The sequence below is a fragment of the Hyperolius riggenbachi genome, chromosome 3, assembly GCF_040937935.1.
Source record: "Hyperolius riggenbachi isolate aHypRig1 chromosome 3, aHypRig1.pri, whole genome shotgun sequence".
Taxonomy (NCBI): Eukaryota; Metazoa; Chordata; class Amphibia; order Anura; family Hyperoliidae; genus Hyperolius; species Hyperolius riggenbachi.
In genome coordinates, this window is record NC_090648.1 from 160,464,714 (window position 1) to 160,480,353 (window position 15,640).

Below are 15,640 nucleotides of genomic sequence, written 5' to 3' on the forward strand. Positions count from 1 at the left end.
CCAATTTTGATTAGCCAATAGTACCACTTCCATGTAGTATGAGGGTCAACAGATTTTGAATAGATCATGTATCGTATATGCTTAAAGAGGAACTGTCGCGATAATCTTAAAATTTAAACCACATACAAATAAGAAGTATGATTCTTCCAGAGTAAAATGAGCCATACATTACTTTTCTCCCATGTTGCTGTCACTTACAGTAGGTAGTAGAAATCTGACATTACCAACAGGTTATGGGTTATTCAGGTTTCTACTTCCCTTCCCTCTCGCATAGAATGCTCCCTGGCGTCTAGAGCCGTCCCCACCTCCACCCCCCAAACATTGTACCTGATGTCTAATGGTTTCCCTTTAAAGAGACTCTGTAACAAAATTTTCATCCTTATTTCTTCTATCCTATAACTGTTCTAATGTGGTCTGGATTACTGCAGCCTTTCCTAGTTGCACAGTGGCTGTGTTATCTCTGTTATATAATCTAATCTTCTTTCCTCTGACGGCTTTGTCGGGCTCAGGCACTCAGTGAAGGGAGAACGGTGCGCCCGCTGATGGTGAGTGATGGCTTCTGCTGCGCGAATCACTCTGCATAGGATTACACAGCGCGAAGGGGGAAATACAAGCAGACGGCTCTCTTTGGACGATGGTGGGTGGAAGGGAGGCAGGAAATACAAGCAGATGGCTCCCACGGGTGATGGTGGGTGGGGGAAAATACAGACAGATGGCTCCCATGGGTGATGGTGGGTGGGGGGAAATGCAGACAGACGGCTCCCATGGGTGATGGTGGGTGGGGGGAAATGCAGACAGACGGCTCCGATGGGTGATGGTGGGTGGGGGTAAATGCAGACAGATGGCTCCCATGGGTGGTGGTGGGTGGGGGGAAATGCAGACAGACAGCTCCCATGGGTGATGGTGGGTGGGAGGGAGTTACAAGCAGAGGGCTCATGGCTGCATGTGTGTCCTGGAGGAGTTATTTGCTGTACTTGGTGGGCCAAGAGGGGTTATTGACTACAATACTTTATGCAGTGCAGCCATTAACCCATCCTGATCCGCAAGTACAGCCATTAACTTTGTTGGGTAGACTTGTACATGAATAATTGGAAAATTCCAGCTTTTGAGGGTCAAATATTGGGGTCGACTTATACACGGGGTCGACTTGTAGCCGAGTATATACGGTAAGTATTTTTTATTTTATTCCAATCTTAGCTTCAGGTACACTTTAACAGGAATGTGGGTCAAACCTGAGGAAGTGCTCACCAGTGGTATTCTATGCAACGTTTACATGCTCACTACAATGCTCATTTTAAAAAGAAAAAGCCTGTAAACATCCGTGCCAAGTCTCTCTGCATGTGTACTTTCTGGGCCTAGGCACATGAGAAACAGTAGCTGGCTCAAGGTGGCCACTAATGATACAATTTGCCGAACGATCGTGTATGGAAGATTCTTCATATGAACGATCAGAAATTAATGTTTGGGACCACTAATAGACAAAAATCTCGTAACCAATCTGATCAGATTAGTGAAATCTAACTGTAAATCATGCAAGCTTGCGGAAAAGCATTTGACATCTTCCAGTGGCTTTTGAAGGCTTCCGGCTGTTTTCACCACCGCAGGGTGACACAGAGATGCGGCGGTAAGCAAGCAGGATCACCGTTCGTGCAAATGGCGGTAAACCAGCCCTAAGACTGCTGTAACCAAATCATTTGGGGATTAAAATGGGCATACATCCAATTAGACACAATTAACCCCACTGCCACTGAACAGGTTATAAGGTGCCCACATGCTATGCTGCAATCACCATCCACCATGACTACGCTATTTGACCTGACACTGATCCAGTAATTAATCCAGCACTTCCATCAGTCAAACCATGTAGTTCAATACAGTTGGCAGTATTGAACAGCATGGTTTGACTGATGAAGATGCTGGATTAAGGTTGTGTTCACTCTTGTGCTGGACAAAAGTGTAGTGTCAGTTCCAATGGTACAATGCAAACCCCCATAGGCTATATGGCGGAATGCATCCAGCTACCCATGATTATTACGGACGGCACAGAGATGTGGCCTACTTACCGCAACGGATCCCGTGGACCCATTGCAGCATGACAAGTGTGAACAGCTCCTACTTGTAAAAAAGTAGCCGTTCACAGTCAGTTTACCGATGAGCGGAGAATGGACAAAAAATGTCTGTTCTCCGCTCAGATGGGAACAGTGCCTAATTACTGGATCAGTGTCAGGTAAAAAAAAAAAAAAGGCATGATAGTTTTCTAATGCATGAGCAAGTACAGAAGTTAGCTGAGGCAATGTGATGCAGTAATTAGGTGTTATGCTGATTATACGTGGGATTAGTTTGCCAACTGGCAGAGACACTACATTCAATTTTTCTGCCAAACAGGTAGCAGGCTCTCATTTACTGAATGGGTTCTAAGTAGGGATGATCAATGAGATGCAAATTCTTCCAAAATTATGCAAGTGTATGCAGTTTGAAAATGGACCAATCAATCTAAACCCAGGTTTAAACTGATTGGTCCATTTTCAAGCTGCATATATTTGTATAAAAAGCCCTGCTGATCTTTTTGGCTGCAGTAGTGATCATATACAGTAATCACTCCAGAAACAAGCATGCATTTAATCTAAAAATGTCAGAAACACCTGTTCTGCAGCATGCTTGTTCAGAGTCTAATGGTGCGTACACACGTGCGACTATAGTCGTTTGAAACGATCGTTCCCCGATCATTTCAAACGACGATCATTGCAAAAAAGAAGCCAACGACAATTAACTCCAACGACACCCGGGCCAGATCGTTGTAAACGAAAGTTCGGCCGTGGCGGATTTTTCTAAACGACGATCGTTTGAAAAAATAGTACATCGTTAGCAAACGGTTGTTCGTACTAGTAGGCTGGACATGTGCACATCGCTTCAAATCTATATGACTGTACTTGCCGTGATGGAACGTTTGTTTAATGATTGTGTCCTATGTTATATAATGTGTCACATTAAACAATGATTGTAATTGTAACAGGATAGGATATTTAAAGTTTAGTTAGTGCTGAATAAAAATGACATTAAACTTACAAGTTGGTACAGTATGCAAATTTGTAGTGTACAGTATGGAACGCTCGTTTTAATTACGTTACTTCCTTCAATCTACAGGCCATTCATTTAAACATGTGTTCCGTTCTGAATAATGATGAGATCGTTCACAATATGTAAATTCGTACATCATTTCCATATCGTTCGTTTTCAAACGATCTTATCGTTGTTCCCGTGTAAACCTTCTTTCAACGACCGTTTAATTATGTCTTATTAAACCATCGTTCGTCGTGTGATACGAACGATCGTTGTCGTATGTGTGTACGTAGCATAAGGCTAAAAGTATTAGAGGCAGATGATCGTAGGAAAGTCAGGCAACGGGTTTTGCTTAAAAGAAAATAAGTATGACAGGGTCCATATAACCCTCACTACAGATGGCCTTTAAATCTTATTCCACTGACATTTTTTTTCCTCAATGAATATACAATGCTCAAACTCACATCACGAGTTGAGATGATCATCTTATAGCACACGCGTAACAATGCAGTACCTAATGATCATTTTCTGCCACAATGAGCACTTCACACCCCAGTGTTCTCCCCAGGACTAATTAAGTGGGCGGGCCGCCCAGCTGTTTTCAAGCCCCGCCCAGGTGTTATCCAAGGCCCACCCGAATTTTAAAACAGTCCTTCTGCTTTGCTGTCCGTGTGCTGATGTGCGCTACTGTACACTCTCACAGAGCGGATCTCCCTTTGCATAGCTGCCCCGAGTTCCCGCAGCGCTGCCCGCCCGGTCACTCAGACCTCCAGATCAGCGGCAGCCAGCAAGGATATGAGAGAGGGGAATAGACTTCTAATGCAGAAAGTGATGTCACTTCCTGTATTTGAAGTCTATGGCGCGTTACCGCAAATCGCTCCCCTCTCTCATATCCTTGCCGGCTGCCGCTGATCTGGAGGTCTGAGTGACTCTACGGGCGGGCAGCGCTGCGGGAACTCGGGGCAACTATGTAAAGAAAGATCCGCTCTGTGAGGGTGTACAGTAGCGCACATCGGCACACGGATGGCTGCAGGAACCAAGGAGCACATCCTCCAGTCCTCTAGTACTTCTCCCCCGTCGGTAGAGCGGCCTGGCCAGTGCTCCCCTGTGCTGCAGCTGATCAAGTCTCCAGGACTAGTGGGCTGGGAAGCGGGTCACCTTGTTCCAACAGAGGCCCCACTAGACAGATATTACAACATCCTGGCGTGCACAGAGCTCGGTGACCGACAGGAACGAGTGCTGGTGGTCGGGTAATACTACATGGCTGCCAATGGAGTGAGTAGGGGGGTGACATTGGCTAAGGGGAGGGGGAGGTGTTGTAAGAGTGCAAGCACACAGGATCAGTGCAGAGCGATGCCCTATACTGTAGGGTGTAATAATCAGTGGTATGGAATGGTTTTGTAATTTATAAATATAATGGTTGTAGTAATGCATGGGCTGCAATGTATTGTGCTGTAATATAATGCATGGGCTGCAATGTATTGTGCAGTAATGTAATGTATGTGCAGTAATGTATTGTGCTGTAATGTATGTGTAGTAATGTATGCTCTGTAATGTATGTGCAGTAATGTATTGTGCTGTCATGCATGGGCTGCAATGTATTGTGCTGTAATATAATGTATGTGCAGTAATGTATGCTCTGTAATGTATTGTGATGTGCTGTAATATGTATGTGCAGTAATGTATGCTCTGTAATGTAAGGAGATTGCTGGGATGTGATCACTAATCCGCTATGAAGTTTGAGGGTCGGTGCTGTAATATGTGGAGTGTGGTGGGTGCTGTATGGGGGCCTACTGACGTGCAGTAATATGTGGAATGTGTTAGTGGTGCAGTAGTGTATAAAATGTTTGAGAGTGCAATAACCTGTTATAAGGAAATAGGACCCAGTATTGTTTGTGTTGTCAGGTGTGCATGGGACATGACAGGGGTTGCAGTACTGGATGGGATGTGATATGGGATACAGGGACGTGATAGGGATTGCAGCAATGCATGGAATGTGATAGGAGGTGTACCAATGCATGGTACGTGATAGGGAGTGCAGGGATGAATGGGACGTGATAGGGGGTGCAGGGATGTCCTATGCTGTAAGCATTCCCACCCCCGTCGCACCCCACCCGGCTACTTTTTCATGCCACCCGGCTGGAAAAAAATTCTGGAGAGAACCCTGCACCCTGTTCACTGCCACTATATACTGTTCTTGACTAGTAAAGAATATATATATATATATATATATATATATATATATATATATATATATATATATATATATATATATATATATATATTTATTTTTTTATATTACAATAGATAATGCAATAGCTAGATCATAATGTCGGGGCTATGGATTTGGTACAAAAATCATCCGACTCAGACCCCTCAGTTTATGAAACCACCAACTCCAACTCCAGGTACCCAAAATTGCTCCTCGACTCCGACTCCACAGCCCTGCATAATGTTTATGCCATCTTACAGGTACGATAATCCCTCTGCTAGGTCCTGGACACAACTATAAAATCTGCCAAGAAGGATTTTAAGCTTGACATACATGAAGGGAGGGAAATCAAGGAAACATAGTGCAATTAGATTGTAAAAATTCTGTGGAAAAAAATCACTTACACAGAATGGCAAACTATGAACAACACAATGGCATAGTAGATACTACTGTCCCATGTTTAAATCACAGCCAGTGTTCTATCTGCATGGAGGTTGTACCCCCGCTCCCCCCAACAAACTATATATTAACAAAACAACCCAAAAGATTATGGTAGATATTAGATTGGGTGCTTATCTGAGGTTCATTTAGTGATCTGACTCTGTAAAGCACCACAGCTAACTCCTCTAAAGGTGAGGAGTAGCTTCAGAGGGAAGGAGAGAAGTCCCCAGATGTGAGGAGCAGCATCAGAAGGAAGGAGAGGAGAGAAGTACCCATAGGTGATGATGAGTAGCATCAGAGGGAAGGAGAGAAGTCCCTAGAGGTGAGAAATAGCTTCAAAAGGAGAGAAGTTCCCATAGGTGATGAGTAGCATCAGAGGGAAGGAGAGAAGTCCCTAGAGGTGAGGAGTAGCATCAGAAGGAACGAGAGAAGGAACTAAAGGTGCAAAGTAGTATCAGAGGAAAGGAATAGAACTACCCAGAGGTGAGGAGTAACATCAGAGGGAAGGAGAGAAGTACCCAGAGGGAGAAGTAGTATCAGAGTGGAGTCCCCAGAGGTGAGAATTAGTAGCATCAGAGAGAAGGAGGGAAGTCCCCATAGGTGAGAAGTAGCATCTGAGGGGAGGAGAGAAGCATAGGTAAGAAGTAGCATCAGAGGCAAGTCCAATGGGTAAAAAGTAGCATCAGAGGGGAGGAGAGAGGTCCCTGGCTGCCACAAGTTCCAGCAGCACTCTATAGCTCATTATATCTCCCAGTCTCCCATAGCGCAGTGTAGAAGCCTCCCAAGTACATAACAAGCCCTGGCATCAGACGCTGCTGCCCCCCCCCCTGAACACAAAGCAAGTCCCCAGCACAGCCCTCTGCACACAGCAGCCACAGTACTGCACAGTGACACGCAGCTTACCAGCACACAGCTACCCGCAGCACGAGGTGTATGTGCCGCCGGGTCACCGCCGCCTCTCACCATAGCCGACCTCCCCATCAATGTGCAGCACAATGAGGAGACCCTCAAAACAAACTAGCTCTTTCAGCGAGGCTGCCCGACTGACAATCCCGCCAGCCAATGGCAGAGCACCAGGAAGAAAAGGAGGGCGGGGTGTCTCGGCATGAAGCCAATGAGCTGAGAGGGGAGGGAGGAGTGGGAAAAGATGAGACTCGCCGTGGGAGGTGGTGCTGATCTCTATGGAGCGCAGGAGAGTCCTGGGACAGCACTTCTGGGAGTGATTATTATTGGATGGCAGGGGAGAGGAGAGCAGCAGCACGCTGGGAGGGGCATGTACTGTAGTGAAAGTTGTCTTCTTCACATCTGGCTCACGGACACTGAGGAATGTAAATACACAAGCGATAGCAAGCTATCCAATCTAACTTCAAACGGCAGCAGAAGAACTTTTCCTATATTTAAATCAGTTAAAGTGGACTTGAACTCACAACTTTACACTCTGCTCTAAAAGATGAGCAACATCATAACAATTTAGTTACAGCTTACAGAACTGCTGCAATAAAGCTGCTGTGGATCTAGTTCCTGCTTTCATGGAAGCAGACAAAGGGTTACCAACCTGTGTTTACTTATTAGCTGCGTCTGCCAAGAGCTGCTGAATTTCTGCGCTGACACAGCTAAGAGATCAAATTACACTGAAGATGATGGGGGAATTAGGCAGGCTTTTCTCTCTCTCTAAAACCTTACAGGGTGCATTTCTCTGTTTTCCTTATCCTGTGCAAGTCCCCTTTAAAGGACCTGTAAAGCCATACGTAAAAAGGCACATTTGAATTGCAGAAAACAGGTGTTGAAAGTGTTTTCCATCTATATATCTAATTGGCGGTTGTAATGCACTGTGTGGACGCAGAGGCGTAGCTAGGGTTTTCAGCGCCCGGGGACAAAGACTATTAATGCGCCCCCTAAGGTGAAGGGTCGTCACCAAATGTGGGCGTGGTTATGGGTACTCCACATTTGGTCACGCCCCTTCAAATGTACATGGAGGTTAGCAGGCTCACGCTCACCCACCCTCCCTCAGTATGTACCTTCCAGCATGTTCCAAGACAAATTCAGCAATCATGAGCCCCCCCCCCCCCATCAAGACAAATTCCGCAATCATGAGCAAACATGAGGCCCCCAACAAGACAAATTTAGCAATCCTGAGGCCCCCAACAAGACAAATTCAGCAATCATGAGGCCCCTAACAAGACAAATTCAGCAATCATGAGGCCCCTAACAAGACAAATTCAGCGATCTTGAGGCCCCCAACAAATCATGAGGCCCCCAACAAGACAAATTCAGTAACCATGAGGCCCCCAACAAGACAAATTCAGCAGTCATGAGGCACATAAATAGACAGCATTTCACATAAATAGGCAGAATGTCCCCTTAATATGGTAGACACCTCTCACCTGGCAGCAGTTCCCCAAAATACACTCAATCTGACAGCAGTGCTTGCCCAAAAATAGGTAGCCCCAGGTCTATAGGTGTCCCCAGAATAGGTGGCCAGCAGTATAGATGTCCCCAGAACAGGTAGCCAGGGGTAGAGATGTCCACAGAACAGGTAGCCAGGGGTATATGTGCCCAGTATATGTAGGCAGGGGTATGTGTCCCCAGTATATGTAGCCAGAGGTATATGTGCCCAGTATATGTAGCCAGGGGTATAAATGCCCGGTATATGTAGCCAGGGGTATATGTACCCAGTATATGTAGTTAGGGGTATATGTGCCCAGTATATGTAGGCAGGGGTATATGTGCCCAGAGTAGGTAGCCAGGGGTATATGTGCCCAGAGTAGGTAGCCAGGGGTATATGCCCAGTATATGTAGTTAGGAGTATATGTGCCCAGTATATGTAGGCAGGGGTATATGTGCCCAGAGTAGGTAGCCAGGGGTATATGTGCCCTGAGTAGGTAGCCAGGGGTATATGTGCCCAGAGTAGGTAGCCAGGGGTATATGCCCAGTATATGTAGGCAGGGGTATATGTGCCCAGAGTAGGTAGCCAGGGGTATATGAGCCCAGAGTAGGTAGCCAGGGGTATATGTGCCCAGAGTAGGTAGCCAGGGGTATATGCCCAGTATATGTAGTTAGGGGTATATATGCCCAATATATGTAGGCAGGGGTATATGTGCCCAGAGTAGGTAGCCAGGGGTATATGTGCCCAGAGTAGGTAGCCAGGGGTATATATGCCCAGTATATGTAGTTAGGGGTATATGTGCCCAATATATGTAGGCAGGGGTATATGTGCCCAGAGTAGGTAGCCAGGGGTATATGTGCCCAGAGTAGGTAGCCAGGGGTATATGTGCCCTGAGTAGGTAGCCAGGGGTATATGTGCCCTGAGTAGGTATCCAGGGGTATATGTGCCCAGAGTAGGTAGCCAGGGGTATATGCCCAGTATATGTAGGCAGGGGTATATGTGCCCAGAGTAGGTAGCCAGGGGTATATGTGCCCAGAGTAGGTAGCCAGGGGTATATGCCCAGTATATGTAGGCAGGGGTACATATGCCCAGAGTAGGTAGCCAGGGGTATATGTGCCCAGAGTAGGTAGCCAGGGGTATATGTGCCCAGAGTAGGTAGCCAGGGGTATATGCCCAGTATATATAGGCAGGGGTATATGTGCCCAGAGTAGGTAGCCAGGGGTATATGTGCCCAGAGTAGGTAGCCAGGGGTATATGTGCCCTGAGTAGGTAGCCAGGGGTATATGTGCCCTGAGTAGGTAGCCAGGGGTATATGTGCCCAGAGTAGGTAGCCAGGGGTATATGTGCCCAGAGTAGGTAGCCAGGGGTATATGCCCAGTATATGTAGGCAGGGGTATATGTGCCCAGAGTAGGTAGCCAGGGGTATATGTGCCCAGAGTAGGTAGCCAGGGGTATATGTGCCCAGAGTAGGTAGCCAGGGGTATATGTGCCCAGAGTAGGTAGCCAGGGGAATATGTGCCCAGAGTAGGTAGCCAGGGGTATATGCCCAGTATATGTAGGCAGGGGTATATGTGCCCAGAGTAGGTAGCCAGGGGTATATGTGCCCAGAGTAGGTAGCCAGGGGTATATGCCCAGTATATATAGGCAGGGGTATATGTGCCCAGAGTAGGTAGCCAGGGGTATATGTGCCCAGAGTAGGTAGCCAGGGGTATATGTGCCCTGAGTAGGTAGCCAGGGGTATATGTGCCCTGAGTAGGTAGCCAGGGGTATATGTGCCCAGAGTAGGTAGCCAGGGGTATATGTGCCCAGAGTAGGTAGCCAGGGGTATATGCCCAGTATATGTAGGCAGGGGTATATGTGCCCAGAGTAGGTAGCCAGGGGTATATGTGCCCAGTGTAGGTAGCCAGGGGTATATATGCCCAGAGTAGGTAGCCAGGGGAATATGTGCCCAGAGTAGGTAGCCAGGAGTATATGCCCAGTATATGTAGGCAGGGGTATATGTGCCCAGAGTAGGTAGCCAGGGGTATATGTGCCCAGAGTAGGTAGCCAGGGGTATATGTGCCCAGAGTAGGTAGCCAGGGGTATATGCCCAGTATATGTAGGCAGGGGTATATGTGCCCAGAGTAGGTAGCCAGGTCAGGTGTCCCCCTCCCCAGCAGGAGGGGAGCAGCGCAGAGAAGAGGAAGAGCTGTTCTCCCTTCCTCGCTGTCCACTCCAATGTCCGGGTGGCTGGCAGTGGCGGGCGGAACTTACCTCCGTCTCGTCGCAGCGCCGGATGGATCTGCCACTACTCTGGTCTGGTCCAGACCAGAGCAGCGGCTGCGTCACCCGAACTTCCGGCCGGCGCTGGAGCGAGACGGAGGTGAGTTCCGCCTGCCGCTGCCAGGCCAGCCACCCGGAGGACATTGGAGGGGACAGCGAGGGAGGGAAAGCACCTAAGGTGAGGGAAGGAGGGGGGAGATGGCCCCCCTTCCCCACCATCCGCACAGCTCTCCCTCTTCTCTGCGCTGGCCCCCTTCCCCTCCGCCGCAAAAAAAAAAAAAACCCCGCAGCTCAGCCAGGCTGAGGGCGCCCTCGGGGACCAGGCGCCCCGGGGCACTTGTCCTACCCCGACCCCCCCTAGCTCCGCGCCTGTGTGGACGCAGCTGAGTCCATGCATTGCAATGCAGAAGCTGACGGCCACTTGCCAAAGTGAAGGAGAGGGAAGGGGGGCACACGGCTGTTGGGGGGGAGGGAGGACACGCATGACAGTTACAGGACCGGTTAACTTCCTAGAACAGTAAACAAGCTGTATAAGGGCATATGGATCATCACTTATCTTAACTACCCCACTTGCACTTATAATGCTAAAAAGGAAGAATTTGGTACAGTTGCACCATCAACTGCTTACACTCCAAAAATTTAACTAACAAATCTATCTAGCTTAAAGTGTACCAGAGACGATTAATGAGAAAAGCTTTATACCAGGGGTGCCCATTGGGTAGATCGCTATCTACCAGTAGATCATGAAGGACTTCATGGTAGATCCCAACTGCACTACATTTTCCATTCTGTATATACAATTGTGCTCTTAAAATTGTACATAGTTAGATCATTTCAACTTGCTAATTGTTAACCTCTTTAGGACCACAGGCTTTATCCCCCCCCCCCCCCCCCCCCCCAAACACCATGCCTTTTTGTGTTAAATAGGCCACTGCAGCTTTAAGACCAAGCTGCAGGGCTGCACAACGCAGCACACAAGTTTTTTAAATAAATATTTATAGTATTTATTTTCTATTAAAATTCAATTTTTTTTTCATTAATTACATGACCCTCCCCCCGTCTGCCTGTCACAGCGATCGGCTATGATAGGCTTCAGCCTATCACAGCGGATCACTTCTGAGTCCCCCAGGGGGACAGCCACAGGCGCGGAGCTAGGGGGGGTCGGGGTAGGACAAGTGCCCCGGGGCGCCGGCTCCCCAAGGGCGCCCTCCGCCTAGCTGAGCTGCAGGGTTTTTTTGGGGGTTTTTTTGGGAGGGGGAGGGGAGCAGCGCAGAGAAGAGGGAGAGCTGTGCGGACGGAGGGGAAGGGGGGCAATCACCCCCCTCCTTCCCTCATCTTAGGTGCTCTCCCTCCCTCGCTCTCCCCTCCATTACTGTCCGGGTGGCTGGCAGCGGCGGGCGGAACTCACCTCCGTCTCGCTCCAGCGCCGGCCGGAAGTTCGGGTCCCGCAGCCGCTGCTCTGGTCTGGACCAGACCAGAGTAGCGGCAGATCCATCCGGCGCTGCGACGAGACGGAGGTAAGTTCCGCCCGCCGCTGCCAGCCACGAGCCACCCGGACAGTAATTGAGGGGAGAGCAAGGGAGGGAGAGCACCTAAGGTGAGGGAAGGAGGGGGGAGATTGCCCCCCTTCCCTACCGCTGCTCACAGCCCTCCCTCTTCTCTGCGCTGCTCCCCTCCTGCTGGGGAGGGGGACACCTGGCTACCTACTCTGGGCGGCACCTATACCCCTGCCTACATATATTGGGCACATATACCCTTAACTACATATACTGGGCACATATACCCCTGGCTACCTACTCTGGGCACATATACCCCTAACATATATTGGGCACATATACCCCTAACTACATATACTGGGCACATATACCCCTGGCTACCTACTCTGGGCACATATACCCCTGCTTACATATATTGGGCACATATACCCCTAACTACATATACTGGGCACATATACCCCTGGCTACCTATTCTGGGCACATATACCCCTGCCTACATATATTGGGCACATATACCCCTAACTACATATACTGGGCACATATACCCTTGGCTACCTGTTCTGTGGACATCTCTACCCCTGGCTACCTGTTCTGGGGACATCTATACTGCTGGCCACCTATTCTGGGGACACCTATAGACCTGGGGCTACCTATTTTTGGGGAACCACTGCTGTCAGATTGAGTGTATTTTGGGGAACTGCTGCCAGGTGAGAGGTGTCTACCATATTAAGTGGGCATTCTGCCTATTTATGTGAAATGCTGTCTATTTATGTGCCTCATGACCAGAGCCGGGACAAGGTCCTCCAGCACCCAAGGCTGAGACACCAAAGTGCGCCCCTCCATCCCTCCCACCCCAGCCGTCACACACTGATTGCTATTAGACTAAGAGGCGCCACAGAGCCCACAACCTCCCCAACACCTTAATATCTAGTTATCTGGCTTGCAGTCACTTCCATGTATCCCCTTTTCTTATTTCTTTCTGCTTCAAACACAATTAGGAATGACAGCTGAATGAATTCTGCGCCCCCTCCTACACTGCGCCCTGAGGCTGGAGCCTCTCCAGCCTATGCCTCGGCCCGGCCCTGCTCATGACTGCTGAATTTGTCTTGTTGGGGGCCTCATGGTTATTGAATTTGTCTTGTTGGGGGCCTCATGATTTGTTGGGGGCCTCAAGATCGCTGAATTTGTCTTGTTAGGGGCCTCATGATTGCTGAATTTGTTTTGTTGGGGGCCTCATGATTGCTAAATTTGTCTTGTTGGGGGCCTCATGATTGTGGAATTTGTCTTGATTGGGGGAGCCCATGATTGCTGAATTTGTCTTGGAACATGCTGGAAGGTACATACTGAGGGAGGGTGGGTGAGCGTGAGCCTGCTAACCTCCAAGTACATTTGGCTCCACCCATAACCACGCCCACATTTGGCCACGCCCCTTCACCTTAGGGGGCGCATTAATTGTCTTTGTCCCCTAGCTATGCCTCTGGACAGCCATGACACACGGCTGTCCCCAGTACAGCGCTGCTGCAGATCGCTGCACTATACAATGGAAGTACAATGGAATTAGACGGCGGTTTCGCTGTCTAACAGTCTTCCGATCGGAGACTGAAGGCGGAGCGGAGCAGGAGATGCGCACGCAGCCAGCTCATGATCTCCTGCAAAACAGAGCCCCAGGACTTTACGGTGTTAGGTGGTCCTGGGGCTGCCGCCGCGGCCAAGCCCATCGGCGTGACGCGGTCGGCAAGCAGTTAAAGTAGCTCACGAACCAAAAAAGTGTGGGCACCTCTGATTTGGGGTGGAGGAAGCCGCAGGTATGTAAAAAACTTTTATGTTGTTTGTTTCAGGGTCACTTGGCACAATTTTGTCTCCCACAGTTCATAACTCCTCTCATAACCTGTTGCCTTTTTGATTTAAGAGATGGGTTAACCAGCCTGATTCTGTTTTCTAATCTTATCTTGTGAATTACAGTAGATCGCTGACAGAGGATAAATTGCACACACTGATCGCGGCTGAACGGCGGACAGCGGGAGGACAGCGTGGGACTCACGGGTTTATGCTGCAGGAGGAAGCCGCAGTTGAGTATCAAATCTTCGTTTTAGGTCAGCTCTGGTACACTTTAAAGAGACTCTGAAGTCTCCTAAAATTCAGCTTTTTATTTCAAAAACCTCTTTAACATTATTGCCCTAACTAAAACGCTGCATCCCCGCGGCTGAACTCTAACTACAGTAAATGCCCCCCAAACTCCCCGGGGCACACTGCAGGGAGCGCTTCCGTGAGAGGCAGAGCTTTCGGCTGCAGCTCTGCCTCTACATGCGTCTATCAGCGCGTCTCTCCGTCTCCACCCGCCGCTCTCAGTTTTCCTTCTCTGAGAGTGGCGTGGGAGAGGCGGAGATACGTGCGGATTGACGCGCATGGAGGAAAAGCTACAGCTGAAAGCTCTGCCTCTTGGGGCAGCAAAATCCACGACCTAGAAAGTCGTGGATTTTGCGAGAGGAGTTTGGGGGGATTTAATTAGAGTTCAGCCGCAGGGATGCGATCTATTGTAATTCACAAGATAAGATTAGAAAGCAGAACCAGGCTGGTTAACCCATCTCTTAAATCAAAATGGCAACAGGTTATGAGAGGAATTATGAACTGTGGGAGACAAAATTGTGCAAAGTGACCCTGAAACAAACAACATAAAAGTTTTTTACATACCTGCGGCTTCCTCCACCCCCCTCTGCAGAGATTGCTCCCACACCTTCTTCCTCCGCCTCCTCCCGTTACAAGCCCTGTAAGTTCGGCCAGTCGGGCTGCTGTGGCCACAGAGCACTCTGTGCCTGCGCAGTACCACTGCACAACCACAGAAAAAGGGACACACTTAAGAATACACTGTTATTAACAGTTCAGAACCCCTTAAAGTGTACCAGAGCTGACCTAAAACGAAGATTTGATACTCACCCGTGGCTTCTTCCTGCAGCATAAACCCATGTGAGTCCCACGCTGTCCTCCCGCGGTTCACCGTTCAGCCGTGATCACTCCCTATAATAGGCTTAGTCACGTCAGTCTGGGCCTACTGCGCATGCGACTAGCGCACAACACCATCCTTTTACCTCCAGCGCTCCCTGTGGCAGTTCTTCCTCCCCTCTGGCCGTCCATAATTCAGCCCCCTCCACTCGCCGCTATGGTTCCCCTTATGATCCACTGCACACAGCGTGCAGGGGAGCTGCGCTGTGTGTGGGCTTGTGGTGATTGAGGTCAGAAAGGATATCCAACCTCAGTTATCACAATCCCACACACAGTGCAGCTCTGAGGCCCGCTGTGTGCACTGGATCATATGGAGAACTGCAGCGGTGAGTGGAGGGGGCTGATATATGGACGGGCAGAGGGGAGAAAGGACTACAACTTCCTCCCTGCCCATATTTGACTTTCTGCTCAGTCGAACATTACGACTGAGTAGAACAGCGGCTACAGAGGACACTGGTGGTGGAAGGATGGTGCTGTGTGCTGGATGCACAGCACCAGTAACAAAAACAATTTTTAAAATTTTGGTGCCAAGATCGGGGTCAGGGGTACTTTAAGAGTCATAAAACTTCTAGGAACATTAAATGTGTCCATTTTAAGTTACCTCATTTTTTTCTTGTCTTTTTTATCTTCATTATTCATCTGTAATTTTCTGTTTCTTTCTTCATCTTGAGTGCACTCTTGGCAGCTATGAGCCATGCAGGTTCCAACATTCACTGCAGACACTTGCTGACAATTACTGGCAATCTCAGAACAGACGTTTTCTATAGTTGCACCAAAGACCTC

At 48.8% G+C, this 15,640-nt stretch overlaps 1 protein-coding gene and 1 long non-coding RNA gene across 2 annotated transcripts in view; one reads left to right on the top strand and one right to left on the bottom strand.

Moving 5' to 3' along the window:
- KLHL25 (kelch like family member 25) overlaps positions 1 to 6,700 on the bottom strand; it is a 65,229-nt gene extending 58,529 nt beyond the window's left edge. The window contains exon 1 of the mRNA XM_068272460.1: positions 6,617 to 6,700. The gene's annotated coding sequence lies outside the window, so the exon portion shown is untranslated. The remainder of the gene's footprint in view (positions 1 to 6,616) is intronic.
- LOC137561203 (uncharacterized) overlaps positions 1 to 15,640 on the top strand; it is a 46,283-nt gene that overhangs the window by 7,572 nt on the left and 23,071 nt on the right. The gene's annotated exons all lie outside the window — the stretch shown is intronic.